This window comes from Crocodylus siamensis, chromosome 7, assembly GCF_052110815.1.
Source record: "Crocodylus siamensis isolate JL-2025a chromosome 7, ASM5211081v1, whole genome shotgun sequence".
Taxonomy (NCBI): domain Eukaryota; kingdom Metazoa; phylum Chordata; order Crocodylia; family Crocodylidae; genus Crocodylus; species Crocodylus siamensis.
The window spans coordinates 76,092,188-76,108,623 of NC_143401.1; the positions used below are offsets into that span (position 1 = coordinate 76,092,188).

At 42.6% G+C, this 16,436-nt stretch overlaps 1 long non-coding RNA gene across 1 annotated transcript in view; it reads left to right on the top strand.

Annotated features, from left to right (window-relative positions):
* Positions 1-16,436, top strand: part of LOC149859988 (uncharacterized) — a 96,719-nt gene that overhangs the window by 77,025 nt on the left and 3,258 nt on the right. The window contains exon 2 of the long non-coding RNA XR_016443590.1: positions 10,942-11,109. This is a non-coding gene — a long non-coding RNA (uncharacterized LOC149859988). The remainder of the gene's footprint in view (positions 1-10,941; positions 11,110-16,436) is intronic.

The window sequence follows — 16,436 nt, forward strand, 5'->3', positions numbered from 1 at the left end:
ACTGCCTCTGTTTGAAGGAGTCCCAGGTGCTCTCACTAACCAAGAATGGAATTAATCACTGAACGGTGACAGTTCAATTTCCCTGCAATTCTTGAAGACTAGTTTTGTGAATTTAGTTGGTGACTGAAAAGACAGAAGTAGTGGGCTGGGAAGAGTCATCTGCAATGGGATCCATTGACTTTGACTCCACACATAGGCACTGAGTACATGGGGGCCTGAGAGCCCTGGCCTCTTTTGGGAATAGGCCAGGATGATCACCCATCCCTAATTGAAGACTGACAAAACCAGGTTGCTGTAGGCCCCTGCAGGGGGCTGCAGGGATTGGGATAAAGCGGGCCCCACATGTATGTGTGCATGTGCACACATACATGTGGCCAGGAATACAGCCCTAGGCAGCAGTGGAGAGCATCTCTTCTAGCTGCCTGCAGTCAAGTTTATGGGGGTACAGATTGAGACCCCCATGGTGAGGGAGGGAGTGGGGCAGGGGCTGGACCTGAGGATGCTGCCTAGCCACGACAGTGCATGGGGCCTGGGGCCAGGGCAGGGAGTCAAACAGAGCCATGGGTGGCTTGTTCAGGGGGCAGGGGGAGGGGTACAGCTCCCTGCCACTGTGTGCACTCACTCCCAGGGAAGGGGGAATGGGGGGCACATGCCCCCCAGATTTGTGCACATGGTGGAAGCACATGCAGGCTCACCACAGTGGGCTTGGGACTCCCCGCCCTGCTGCCTTCCCCTTGGGAAGTAGTGCAGTATTGCCATGGTGAGACACCCCCTGTCCACTCAGTAGCAGTGGGGGTCACCATTTGGCACCTCTGTGCCCAACCCGCTGCTGCTGGACAGGCAAGGGTTGCCTCACCATGACCGTGTGGCTGGTGTGGGACTCCTGGCAGGGGGAAGACAGCAGTGTAGGGTGCCCTGATCTGCCTCTACCCTCCACAGGCTCTGCTTGGCTCTGATCTAGCAGTGTTGCCGGTGGGGTGGGACATTTTCTTAGGGTCCCCCCCCCCAGCAAAAATAAAAGCTGGTGCCTATGATTCCACATGGTGTTGAAGGAGAATGTTGTAAGCAGTTGGGGGCTGGAGGGGAACTGCAAACTTAAGGGAAAGATGTGGGAACAGAAATGTCTGTGGAAAATGTGAAGGGAAGAGCGAAGCAGCAAGTGGAAGCCTATATATATCTGCAGTTATTTTGAAACATGGATAATAACAACAATTACACATATTCAGGATGCTGACTGTTCTTTAGTAAGTTTTATTTATGTTGTTCTGGAAATGGCTAAACTTAAAGACTCTGTAAGAAAGAACTACAGGCCAGGTATTTCCTGAACCACCAATAGTTAGTAGGGCACCTCCCCTATCCTAACTCAGTCTTGCTTATAAGCATAAGCCAGATAGTGATTCATAGAAAAACAGGACTACAAGACCCCTTCAGAGGTCATCTAGTCCAACTCCCTGCTCAAAGCTGGATCATCCCTACGGAAACCATTCTGTAAGTCCTTGCCTCACGTAGTCCTAAAATAAAACTGTACAATGAACCTTGACATCAACTATGATGTATATTGCCCAAAGACATCCCAAGCACCCTAAAGAAGGGAGACAAGGGTGGTCATTGTCCTCTGCTGCAAGGGTTATTAAACCATGTTCAGTAACTTAAGGTCATATTTAATAAAGTTTTATTCTTCCTTTATGCACTCTTTGCATTTGGAAATGAGGATCCAAAGAGCATGTAAAATGCATAGTTCAAAATTCCACATATTACATTGCTCCGATCCATTCATTATAACCATGCTTTCTTGTTTTTACGTGTGAATTATATAAGTGAAAGACACGGTTTTGGCAAAAATATTCCCTTTTCTGTGTCTCAAATCTGCTTAGCTCTAGAGAGCACTTAAAGTACTTTAAGGAACATTTCTTTCTGCTTCTCTGCAATACTTTGAGTACATACACCTTGCTTTTTCTCCAGAGATGGAATTGATATTGAATCAGAAGATTAGGAAAAATCATTGTTGCCTGCCCCGAACAGATCAGGCAGCAAGAACAGTAAGTTGGGTTTTAATTAATTAAATTTGATGCTTTAATTTAGCTTGAGACTATAACTGCAAACGAAAGCATATTTTATTTGCAGCTTTCATAATGTATCACAATATATTTACAACATAGTATTAAAAATAATATGTATTGGATTATGCATTATTTCAAGCATTGTATTCAAATTAACCTTAGAACAATTCTTGAAGAATCAAATTTGTAACACAGGATGCAATTTTAGCATCTTATTCTTTGCATATATTATGGTATATTATAACTTAGGCATAGGAAACCAACTTAAAGTTGATCAATCTTCTCTTGATGCCATGGCTCATCAAGTTGGAAACTGGCAGGCAAATTGAAACTATATAACTAAGGGAATAGAGTCCTTATCAAAGATAATCAGTTCTGCTGATTTAAGAGGACTTGATAAACTTGAAATCATATTTATGGCTCAAAATCTTGTGCCTATTATATTTGCAAGTAACTCACAAGATTAATAGAACTGAAAACATTTAGTGGAAATTTCCCCACTAGTTTACTTTTGAAGCACTTTGGTGAAATTTGTCTCTGGACTGATGGCCAGTACAAGGACTATGGATTATTTAAATTCCATGTAAGTCTTTTATTACATGTGGGATTGGTAGCAATACCCCTGGTGGATGTTGCCCTACATTTACCACTTGAAGAAATATTTTCAGTTTTTTATAATGTTGCCAGAATTTGACGTGAGGGAGTTTTACATACTGAATGCCTACCTAAGTGGTGGCATTGATTTTTGTCCCTTCTTTTTTAAGGGACAGTATCAGACAAACCCGTTAAGCCAGTTTTGAGGGAATTTTACCTATGGTGAAAATTGGGTAGGGCACTCTGTAAAGGGCAATTTAGAGTTGGGATTAAAAACAGTGGGCAGATAATGTGTAAGCCACATCATTTCATTATTTCCTCCTTAGAAACAAATCTTGTATATATGTCTCATTTGTGGATTTATATAGGGAGGCATGTATATTCTGGATCTATATATTTGAAGGAAAATCCTTCCAGATTTTCTTGGACGACATGGCAGATTGGTTTCCAGCCCAGACCCATTTTTTTTTATCAGGATTCTTGACCCTAGCATGGCAAAAAAAGAATATCCTGTGCTCAGGGCCCACTGTGATGGCTGGTTTGTACTGAGATGGGGAAGGGTGGCTTGGTTTAGGGCTAGTCACAATGTTTCTCTACAAAAATGCAACCATGTGTTTAGTACCTTATTATTCTTAGTAGTTTAAGATGCCCAAAGCTAATGTTGGAGTGCACTGTGTTATCATTTTGTTATTAGACAGCTGTGTTGTAGCGTTACTTACGTATTTTTTGTCATGTCAGAGGACAATGGTCTTCTGAAGATACGGCAATGCTGGGGCAAGTAGATATCATTCAAACCTATAAAGAGAGATGCTTTTCTTGTAAAACTTTTACCCTCAAAGACTTCTAACAATGTGAACTCTAGATTGCTTTTTAATAACTTTCATAATATTTTGAGGAACTTTTCTAGCTATTTCAGCCTCTAAGAAGTGGTTAACAGAGAAGGAGAAGACCACTGGAAAAGTGTCCAGTTATGCTGAAATTGTTATTTGAACTTTTCAACAAGTTGTATCCATTTACCCCCCTCTGGAAATGCTGGGCAGCCTTCCCTATGTTGTTTTTTTAAGGAAATGATGCAATAAAAATTAAACAGCATTTTAGTGTGACTTAATATATAGTACCTTGAGAAGAAAACCTTCTCATCATAATTTGTTGACTAAATATTTGACTAAGGTGTTCCTTGCATTATTTCAATTTGAAATGCCAAGCATGCAATTCTGCTTTTCTTGACAGTGATTTGATAGTGAATGTGAGAAAATGTCAGGATATATAACTCTTCACTGTTCATATGTTTATATATATTCTGTCCTTCCCCATTGTCGTCTATATTGGGTTTTGTTTGGTCTGGGTATATTGGAGTAAAACAATTGGAGGTGAATTAAACCTCCCATTGACATCACTGGGATCATGATTTCACCCCTTATATTTTGCATGCAACTTATCCATAAGAGCTTCCATATGTAATGAGGAACTCTGTTTTCTGATTAGTTATGTTTTTTCTTTTAGGGCAAAAACAGAGAAGGATGTGGGCATGAATATTTTCTATAATGCATTAAATACAAAGTTAACTGGACAAAACAAATTATAATGAGCCAAATTTTCAAATGAAATCCGATATACCTCAAAGTCTGCAAGGGTTTATCTCAGCCAGCCTCCTCTTAAACACCTCCAAGGATGGCGACTGCACCACCTCTGCTGGGAGCAAGTTCCAGATTCTAATTACCCTTACGGAAAAGAAGTATTTTCTTATGTCCAGCCTAAACTTCTCCTCTATTCACTCGTGCCCATTGGTCCTCATCCTCCTTTGTGGTACCGTCCTTAGGAGTTGCTCCCCTAGATCTTTGTGCTCACTGTGGCGTACTTGTAGGCAGCTATCAAGTCACCTTTTAATATTCTCTTAGATTGAGCAAGCCCAGTTCCTGGAGCCTCTCCTCATAGGTCTTATCCTCCTGGCCCTTAATTGGGGAAAGATAGGGTCTCCCCCTTAGGGGCCTGTAAAGGCCCCTAAGGGTGGCCCTTGTCTGTACCCTCTCAAGCTTATCCACATCCTTTCTGAAGTATCCAGAACCGGACACAGTTCCACATCCACATCCTTCCAGCAGTATCCAGAACCGGACACATTACTTCAGCTGTGGCCTCACCAACACCAAATACAGAGGGAGAAGCACCTCCCTGGATTTGTTGGCAACACATTGGCTGATGCACGCCAGAATTCTGTTTGCCCTGCTGGTGACTTCATTGCACTGTTGGCTCATGTTCATCTTCCTGTCAGTTGTTAGCCCTAGGTCCCATTCACCCATTCTGTAGTTATGGTAAAGGTTCTTCCTACTGAGATGAAGAACCCTGCACTTTTCCCTGTTAAACCTGATTTGATTCCATTCTGCTCATAAAACGAGTCTGTCAAGGTCATCCTTGATCCTTACCCTATCCTCTGATGTGCCCACATTTCCCCAAAGCTTGGTATCATCCACAAACTTAAGCATTGAGCTTCCTACCACCTCATCCAAGTCATTAATAAATATGTTAAAGAACACGGGTCCAAGCACCGATCCCTGGGGATACCACTGGATATGGCCTTCCAGGATGAGGCCATCCCATCAATTACAACTCTCTGGGATTGGCCTTTAAGTCAGTTGTCCACCCACCTCACTGTAGACTGGCCCAGGCTAGTACCCTCCAATTTAATTGAGATAATTTTGTAGGAAGTGAAATCAAAGGCTTTACTAAAGTCTAAGTAAATGATATCAACCTCATGTCCCTTGTCCAGCTGGTTAGTTACCTGATCATAGAAGGACACCAGGTTTGTCAGACATGATCTACCCTCAACAAAGCCATTCTGGTTCCTTCTTAATACCCCTCCATTTACGAGCTTGTAATTGATGGCCTCCTTAACAACTTTTTCAAATTTTTTTCCTAGGGCTAAAGTCAGACTGACTGGTCTGTAGTTTGCAGGATCATCCCTCTTCCCTTTCTTGAAGATAGGTACCACATTGGCCCTTTTCCAGTTGTATGGGACAACTCTTGAATTCCACGACTCTTTGAACAGCTTCACCAGTGGCCCTGCTATAAGCTCAGTCAGTTCTTTCACGGCTCTTGGATGCAGGTTATCTGTTCCAGCAGACTTGAAAATGTCAAAATGTTCTAACAGTCCCCTCACCTGTTTGGGGGTGATTTCGTGTGGTTTGTTGTCTTCCCCATATTCCCTGGGCCTCTGGACAGGTAAACAGCCCCCATCTGATTTCAAGAATACTAAAGTGAAGTATGTATTTAGGAGCTCTGCCTTTTTATGGGGATCAACTGTGAGCTGCTCCTCTGTATTCAGTAGGGGTCCCACAGTTGGAGCTCCATTTTTTTTTCTTGCTGTCTATGTCTCTTTAGAAGGACTTTTTGTTGTCCTTTATTTCAGTTGCCAGCTTGATCTCCATGCCTGCATTGGCTTTCTGTGTGTCATACCTGCAGACCATGGCAATATAAATGTACTCTATGGCTGCTGAAACATTTTCCCATTGCTTGTATGCTTCTTTTTTCTTTTTCGGTAGTTCCCTAATGTACCTGTTGAGCCAAGCAGGAGTCTTGGCTCCTTTCCTGCTTTTCAACTGTGTGGGAATGACCTCTTTTTGAGCAGTGAGAATTGCCCCCGTAAGAAAGGACCATGGGCATAGGTGACTTGTAACTGTTATTAGTCGGGGCGGGGCACAATTTAAAAAATAGGGAATGGAGGTGCAGACCCCCTTTGGATATCTCTCTCTCTCTCTCTCTGTGGCACCAGATCCCACGAGGCAGCAGCAGGGACAGGGTGAGGTAGCAGCGGGGACAGAATGAGGCAGCCACTCCCTGCTGCTGGCACTCTGGTGGTGTCTGGCCACAGGGGGAGCTGGAGCAGAAGCAGCATAGCCACCTGGCAGCATAGCCAGCATAGCCAACAGGAATGTAGGAGGGCATGTGCCCTGATGAGCACCTCCAACACATCGCCCATGGCTATGGGCCAGAAAGGTAGGTTTCTTTATGAACATTGCAGAATGCATATCTTGAAGTACTTCAGGAGTGATATGCCTTCTGTTGGCAATCCCCAAGGTTTGCTTTGCACTGCTGTAGGAGCAGTATAACCCCCAAATAATCCCAAATTAACAATGCCGTTATCCATGATAGCACATGAAACACAATCTTCATGGAAGTCTGTTACTATTCAAAAGATACCCAACTGATTTTAATAAATATTTGCCAAGTTTAACTACCAAAGAAGGTGATGTTTTCTTTTTTAATTCAGGAGGGGCATAAATGGATAACAGTAACTATAGATAGGAGGAAACTAAGTAAATGGTTATTTAAGGGGAATGTCAGGAAAATATCCTAACAGTGAGGGCTAAGACAGTGCAACAGGCTCCCAAGGCAAATGTTGGACGTTTGAGTCATTTAGAACCAAACTGGACAAAGCACTGGAGTATATCCTGCAGGGAGTAAGCCTGCAGCAGCAGAAGAATAGACTAGATTACCTGAGAGGTCACATACAACAAACTCTACAGGAAATTAGAATCACAGCCCCTGTTATTGATGGTTTTTTTTAGAATATCCTTTCATTTTCATTGTATCTACTGGCAGTTTGAAATTCAAATGGTATAGTAACCCTTTAAACCCAAAAGGGTAAAAGGTAAATTGTGCTACAGTTTTTAGTAGATTGATTGGCAAATGTTCCTGTTATTGTTAGTGCAGGTTACACATCTAACTCCCTATTCACTGCTCTGAAAATGTTCTCTTTAAAGTCTAAACTGCTGCTGAAATCCCAAAATACAGAGCTGCTTCTCCGCCTCCCACAAATATTATAATAATCAAAGAACTTTTACTGTCAGTGCAGAACACTGACACGCTGTAAAGCGAAAGGTAGAGCACTGACAACATTTCTCTTGCCCACCCCACTCCATCTGCAGTAAAATCCCATCTGATCCCTCTTTTGAACCCTGATAAGCACTCATCCAAGATAAATTCCTATTTATAATAGAGATACCAATTTCCTTTGCTTATTCTGGCTCCAGAATCCTGTCAACCCCACAGATATATATTCCTTTGAAAATTGTCTAACTTCATCTCATTATGCTGTATTTGTGCCTAGTAAAATTGGCAAAGGCCAAACTGTTTCAGATTCAAATATTTGTTATTAGAGCAAACAAGGCAACATTGAATCCCTGGATTCTTGCGTAATTTTCTTTCCATGATCACATATCTGGCACAGAATGGTTGGGATGTGCTGCCCCTGCAGGCTTTGCTCCACCTCCTTGTTAATGGAGGGCATGCATTTTCCTTTTGGCTAGGGACAAACATTACACATAAACCAGTTTAAGTGATCAGCAACTGATTTAAAACTGTAAAAGACCATATGTTTAGTGCACATAAACCAGTTTGAAAATGGCTGAAACCAGTTTGAGGAAAACCTGGTTGAATGTATTATCAGACTTAACTGATTTTCATCTAAGATAAACCAGACTCCCCCAGCATCCTGGCATGCTCTCTACTCCACAACAGGGCTGGCCCCTCCCTTCTGCTCCCTGGCTGCAGCTCCAGCACAGACTGCGGGCTGGTCCCCTCCACCCCGTCACCACTCACTGCTAAGCAGAAATTCCCCCCTCCCGTCTGCCTTGATGAGAGGTGTCTGTGTATTAGCTAGAAGACCACGTGCTGGCTACGGTCCATGCTGAGTCAATAGGTAGAATCAACAGGCAGAACCAACAGGTAGCTAGTAATGTCCCTCTGTTGTTTTCTTAATAGAGTAACAAACACTGAGTTAGGGGTGATAAACACTGTTATTAAATCCCTGCTGGGATAATCATAGCATCCTGCCGGGGCCTAACCATGCCCCCCTTCAGCTTAGCACTCTGGAAGGGAAGGGAGGGCTGCTTTAGCGGTCTTCAGCTTCTAGCCTGAGCCATGGCTGACATGTGTAGTTTCAAAGTGATTCAGCCTAGCCAGGTTAGACTAACCTGCAAAGATTGAATCACTTCAGGCTCAGGCTGTTTGAATATCTGCCCCTAGCCCTGGCGAGGCCAGTCTGTTCCTGGTGCTAGGGCATTTCAGAATTTGGGAGACATGCATCCTAATATGCCTCTACCTTACTCACTAAAGTACTGTGTGACCTGGCTAGGTCACTTCACCCTTTTTTCCCCCCCCAATCACATAACAGTCTTACTTATTTAAATTAGTTCTTTGCGTATATCTGTTCTCTGGGCTGGAACAGAAAACTGGAGACCTTGTTTTGGCTGAGTCCTTTGAGTGTTACTAGATGTGTTTACATGTTCATTAATGCGCCATAGTTACTGCCCATTAAGTTTAGTGCTTGGATAACCAGGTACTAAATCAATGCAAAGTAACTTGTGCTACTGCTCAGTAGTGCTGGGACATGGGTTTTTTCAAACACTAACTGCTCAGTAGCCTAATACTTTTGTGTAGTAGCATATTAGCATGGGTTTTGCCCAGTATGCTACTGTATAGTGTTATTAGGCCACTGCGTAGCTAGTGTCTCACTCACTAACACTGTAATACTATGTATCTTGTGTGTGTTTAATGTTCTCTTCCAGTGGCCTAACGGGCACCTGATGGCACAGATAGCTCTGATTCCAGATTTGGATCTGCAGACACAAACCTTAATGGTTCTTTATTTTCTGTTGATTTGGGAAATCCTGGTTAAGATCAACAAAGAGATAATTATGCAAGATGAAGACAGTGTAGGTATTTTAAACGTAATGTATATAATATAATTAATACTACTTTGTCCTATATCAAAGTCACATTCCATGCATTAATCATACCTCTCCATAGTTTTTAAACATAAATAGCAAGGAATAAAAAGAAATACTAATGTCAAGGAGAGACAGAATAACTGGAGGTTGATTTTTTTCTAAGAACAAGGAACGGAAGGAAGTAATGTAGGCTCTCAGTGTAGTTATTTCAAAGATAGGACTATGATCTATATAAAAAGTCTTCAAGACTGAATACGAACCCCTGATTGATGTTTAATGCTAGTTGGTCTTATATTCATAATACAATGGTAGGTTTAGATAGGGATAACTTTCCACCAAAAACAGCGATAGGAGGAAACATTAGTGCTGGAGCAGCAGGGTACAAATGAACTGATACATATACACAAGGCCAGATTTTGGTAAATCTTGCTGCTGTTGTACACATATCAGGCATAGTACTGCCAACTTAAAACATTCAGATTCATCATTCAGGACCCCAAAATCATGGTGATAGCTTAAAATTCATGAGATTAAAAAAAACCAAACCAGCCTCACTCATATGAAGTTTTTTTTTAATTACCTTACAGACATTTGGATTAATGTTTTCAAACTTCTCTCTCCACATATGAGGCCCCATTCTTGCAAACAAAAGTTGAAGTTCTGAAGTAATCATATGACTCCAGATGCTTAGGCTTTAAGAAGAATATTGCATTTTATTAAACTTGACATGCAGTCACAAGAGTTGGCAACACTGAGACTTGCCTGTATACTTGCTTGTTCAAAGTCACTAACTCATGTATGTGAACAGCTTTTTGATTTATGCAAACAAATGCAGGGGGCTTTGGTGAGCCTGTGAATATGAAATGATTGGAAGGGTGTGGGAGAGCTTGATTAGGGGTAGGTCAAGCTGTATTCCTTTCTCCTTCTTTCCCTTAGGTATATGAGGGCAACTGCTTCACTTCTCACTTCCTCATGCTACTAGGTGGGTTATGGAAAGCTGGGGCCAGGTTTGGGAGCACATACAGCTCACTACCTGAGTGATGATTGGTTTCCATGCTGTTTGATGGGAGCCAATTTTAATTTCCCAGCAGGGCAGATATTGCAGATATGTCAGTACCAGCTACATGCCTAATATTAATAATACTTTACCATTTTTTTGCATTGATTTAAAATTTTGGAATCTATCTATCAGGGGGACCCCACTAGTGATACCATAAGCCCTAAACAACCTTGTTTACTGATGATGTGCAAGCTAATGGAAAGGCCATTGCCTTAAAAACACTGAACCTTACAATGGAACCTAAAGTCTATTTTACCTACGGCTTATTCCAGAGCTGCAAAGCATTCACTATGTGGTAGTTAGTTCAACAAGGCTTAGCTTTGTCCACTATTATGGGTCAACTAGCAAACACTTGTGGGAAAATATCAGGCTTCACCTTTTCTTGTCCTGTGTTTTAGTTTGCAGGTTACTAGAAGGTTTCCTGTGTTCAAATGGACCAGAAAAGAGGTCACTCAGATTCCTTACTTAAGGGATTTAATCTTTACAATGCTTTCCTCTGCAGCTGCAGTGCTTCCCGGGACCACCGGAGTCAGGTGCCTGCAGGCAGGTGCCGCCTGGCGGGGGGCCGCCATGGCCACGGAGAAAAGCATCAGCCTGACCACCAGCCCCACAGCCCAGGGACTGCTCTGCCTGCAGGAAGCTTGCTCTCCCCTCTCCGCCAGAGAGGCAGGTAAATCAATAGGGTATGTGCATGACATGGGGATTTAATCAGCCCTAAATTAAAGGGTCCCTGTTTCATCTACACACACCCTACTCTTTTAGGGACTTAACTGGCACCCTCTTATCCTACAAATTACTCTGGAGCCTTCTATAGTCATTTACAACACTCAGCCTAGATGTCTGCTCTGCATGTTCTCCCAAGCAACTAGAAAGGAATCCATATATTGTTTGAGGAGCCCCCACCAAAAATATCTGGCCTCTTATCAGGTAGATGTATTCCATCCATCCTCACAAGCACATGTCCCAAATTAGCTACTATTGCTGTGCCTTTCATTGTCCTCTGGGTAAGAAATGAAAGCAGCCAGTCATGAAGTAGTGAAAGGGCTTACAACAGTTGGTCTTACAACTTACCCCACGTTATCTGCTATGACATAGCTATTAGAGTACCTAGCTAGAAGCTTCCTATTTGTCAGTTGCCCTTTTGCAGGACCAATGACAACCACTACTCCTACATACCTAGTCTTAGAGCTGTAGGTAGGTCCTCTCTGCTCCATTGCAAATCAGAAAAAAACAACATATTTACAACAGAGCTACCACTCTCCAGAAAAAAGAAAAACACACATACACACACGGAGTGAAAAAAGAAAAACTCCTTGAAGGAGTTTTAGTTTGCTGTGCCTCAAGTCATTTAAGGCGCATTACACCGCCAAATTTCCTACAGAGGCTGGAATTGGCACGCAATACACTGCCGAGGCATGCCAACACTGACACCATTAAAGCGGTGCAAAAGCATTTAGCCTGCTTTAAAGCATTGTGCACACAGGGCTCTCATTTCATCTACACATGCAGGTAGTTCTCAACTGTTTTAGACTCAGAGCACTCCTTGTTAGACTTAAAGCACCTCTCAGAAAATAACAGCTCTTAATTTATAATTTTTTTGAGTACAGAAAAACAATAGAGCCATTTTTCTGTTGCAGAGAACACTGACAGATAACAACAGATCAGAATGTTTTTGATACAGTGGATTCTGATTTGAAATCTCTGTGTTTAACGTGTGAACCCTATGAAGGTGTTTGCATGGTTAACCATGCTAGTATTGGGCAACACCCCAGGCATCTTGAAAGGATCTTAGGGCATCTCAGGATTGAAAACTACTGCCCTAAAATCATGCTATAGTGAAGGGATGTGCTTCCCCACCTCTCATTCTTCATAGATTTCGTAAGACATTAGGGCTGTTTTTTAAAATCCATCGCTTTAATTTACGGCCCCTGTTTTGTCTACACACACCCTACTGTTTTTAATAAATTTTTCCTTATGTCCAGCCTAAAGCGGTCTTGAAGGAGTTTGTGATCATTGATCCTTGATGTCCTTTGGGGCACTCTGATGAACAGACATTTTCCCAGATCCTGATGCATGCCCCTTATATACTTATAGGCTGCCACCAGGTCACCCCTGAGCCTGTGCTTTTCCAGGTTGTAGAGTCCTATGGCTCTTAGCCTCTCTTAATAAGGCCTATTCTCTTTCCCTCTGACCATGCGTGTGGCTCTCCTCTGGACTCTCTCAAGCTTCTCAACATCCTTCTTGAATTGTGGAGCCCAGAATTGGATGCAATACTCCAGCTGCGGCCTCACCAAGGCTGTGTACAGCGGGAGGATGACATCCTGAGATTTACTTGAGAAGCATCTATGGATGCAAGCCAGAGTTTTGTTCTCTTTACCAGCTGCAACGTCACATTGGTGGCTCATGTTCACTTTGTGATCAATCATGACCCCCAAGTCTCTTTTGGCTGTGGTGCTAGTGAGTGTAGCCCTGCTGAGCCTATAAGCATCATGTGGGTTTTTTTTTCCAAGGTGGAGTACCTTGCATTTTTTGGTATTGGATGTCCTTATCTTTGTGTCCATCCACTTTATAAGCCTATCCAAGTCAGCCTCGATCACCAGCCTATTCTCAGGTATAGATGCTGTACCCCAAAGTGTAGTGTCATTGGTGGACTTGGCTAGTCCACTTTTGACACCAGTGTCCACATCGTTGATAAAGATGTTAAAGACAACTGGTCCAAGGGCTGAGCCTTGGGGGACACCACTGGTTATGCAGCACCATAATGATTCACTTCTGTCAACTACCACTCTCTGGGTCCAACCTCAGAGCCAATTCCCCAGCCATCAGACTGTGATGTAGCCGAAGCCACAGTTGGCCAATTTTTCCATGAGGAGATCATGGGACACCAGATCAAAGGCTTTTTTAAAATCCAAATATATGATGTCAATCACTTCTCCCTTGTTCATGTTATGTGTCACCTAGTCATAGAAGGAAATGAGATCGGTCAGGAAAGACCTACCCACAACAAACCTGTGCTGGCTGTCCCTCAGGATGTTACCGTCAGACAGCTTTTCAACAATGGTCTCTTTGATAATTTTTTCCGGAATCTTACTGGGGATTGAGGTCAAGCTGATTGGCCTGCAGCTCCCCCGATCTACTTTCCTCCATTTCTTAAAGATGGGCACCACACTGGCCTTCTCCCAATCTTCAGATACTTTACCTGAGCATCACAAGTTTTTGAACATTTTTGCCAATTTTTGGGCTCTGACACCTGCCAGCTCCTTAAGCACTCTGGGGTGTAATCTATCAGGACCAACTGACTTGAAGGTATCCAGCCTCTCAAAATGTTCCTTTACAAGGTCTACACCAATGCTGGGTATAAGTTTGCCCTCACCCTGGCCATCCCACTTCATGCTAGGGAGGGCGGTTCCTTTGGGCTGATGAAAAACTGATGCAAAGTACCCATTAAGCAGGTTGGCTTTTTCCTGGGTGTCAGTTATCAGTAGTCCCATTTGATTTAGCAGGGGTCCAGTGTTACCTTTGCTGGTCTTTTGACTCCCCAAATATCTGAAAAAGGACTTTTTATTGCCCTTGATATGTGTAGCCAGGTGGAGTTTGGTTGCAGCCTTGGCTTTCCTGGTTCGTTCCCTACAGGTACAGACCAGTGTAAAACACTCCTCCTTTGTGGTGATTCCTGTCTTCCATCCTTTATAAGCCTCTCTTTTTAGGTGTAGGAGGTCCACAAGTTCCCTGCTGAGTCAAGGGGGTTGCTTTGCCCTTTTGCTACCCTTCCTCCAAGATGGGCTGGACATTCCTTGTGCTGTCAGGATCATTCCCTTAAAGAGCAACCACTCCTCTTGGACTCCCATCCCTGATGAGTCATGGCCCCTTAGGGCCTCGACAACAAGCCTCCTGAGCTTATCAAAGTCAGCTTTCCTAAAGTCGAGGATTCCTGCATTGCTAACTGACTTGCCAGTTTTGCGATGGAAGATATTTTCCAACAGAGAAAGATGAAATCTTGCAGAGAAGTCTCTTTCCATCTCTTTCTCTGCAAGAAGAGAAAGAGAATCAGGACTGGACCTAATCAGGATTCTTTGGCAAGCATGGATATGTAGAGGGAGCATGGTGTTCATACTTATCCTCAAATTTATACTGCATTAAAGACAATGGTGCCAGTTGCAGTCTACCTCGGAATAACCCGGCTGAGTAGTTTTGGGCAGTTAAGTCAGTTAGATAAAAGTTGTTAAATTCAGAGGAAACAACTTTAGCTGTATTATGTTGTCGATGTCTTGATTTTAGATTTCATAGACATTAGGGCTGGAAGGGACCTCGGGAGATCATCGAGTCCAGCCCCCTGCCCAAAGGGCAGGAAGTCAGCTGGGGTCATAGGATCCCAGCAAGATAAGCATCCAATTTACTCTTGAAGGTGTTCAATGTAGGTGCTTGAACCACCTCCGCTGGCAGGCTGTTCCAGACCTTGGGGGCTCGGACAGAAAAGAAATTCTTCCTTATGTCCAGCCTGAAACGGTCTTGCAGGAGTTTGTGACCGTTCTTGTATCTATGAAAGTTCTTTAAAGACAACAAAAAAAACCCAGGCATTTTTCACATTTGGTCCCTTGTAGAAAAGAGGCTGTGTTTAATTTGTGAGAGAAAAAAACATTACAGTGAAATCATGCTTGTTAATGTTGTATTTTTTCCTAGGACTGTTATAGAAAGTTGTTATCCAGATCTTTTCTATGTAAGGTCCACTTACCCTACCCTGCTCTTAATTTACCAGATTTTCTAAAGTTGTTTTCGTTTGCATATCAGTATCCAGGATATTCTTCCAAATTACAGCTGTTTCATACCATTGGTGGTGTCAGAGCTCAGGGAATAATACGAAGGTTTGGGTGTGCTCGTTATATTACCTTCTGTGGACTAGATAGGGATATACCATATGTGCGTCTGCAATTAGACATTATGATTTCCAAAGTATTTACTTACCATTTGCTGAACCATTGAGTAATTACCACAGCAAAATTACACAATCTGTCAGTATGTCAGCTAAGTGTGCTTCTGGACACATTTAGTGTATATACCTCCTCAAGTTCTGAGGCATTCCCACATACCACTCATTTAGACTCGTGCTTTATGACCTTAGTCCTTTTTGGTGACAAATTCAAGGGAGCAAATGAATGGATGTGCAAGGAAAATATTTGGTACATATGCTTCTACTTGGTAGGGGATTTCTTACCCCGTATAAAAAATACAATTCAATTCACTCCATCAAAAACAGGCAGAAGTTTTGAGGCTGCATGGTTGTGCCATTGGTACAGTGGACCATTCTTGGTAACAAGCTCAGTGTCTGCCAGTCAGCATTTTTTGATTCTGTGATCCAGTGAATGTAACCACGGCACTTCTGTGGGTGCCCATGGGGAAATAAACCTAGCATTATCCACCATACTTAGGGGAAGTTTGTGGTTTCCAAAGTGTGTGTGTTTTAGGTATTGAGACTGGAATGTTTCAACTCATTCTTAGCTACTGAAGGAAAGTTGTCCATTTGTGTGAGAAGTGAAAGTTTAAATCATGTCTCTGAATGTAAACTTTGTATGGAGAAGGTAGAAGACATTATGTCAATGCTCCCCACCAAGTTAAGTACCCAGGAATCTTGAGAAAACTGGGTTCTTAATATGGAAATTTTAAAGTATTGATAATATCTACATGACAAGTTGTCACTTCGCTGTATGTTCTTAGACATGACTAAATCTTAATAACCAGGTTATTCTAGAATAATCAGGGTAACAGAATGGGAATGAATGGCAGTTACTGTAATTATTGTAGAAAGAGGACCAAAGCAAACAGAAATTCTCTCTAATTTTATATATTCCCAATAGGTGCACATAGTACATCATTATCACTATAGAAACTACTTAGTAGTTTCTCCAAAAATCAGCTACGCTTCACGGTCTTATGGGCCAATGTCTGAGCTGCTTGTGAGCCAGCACCTTCTAATTCAAACAGAAGTAAGCTCAGAGCAAT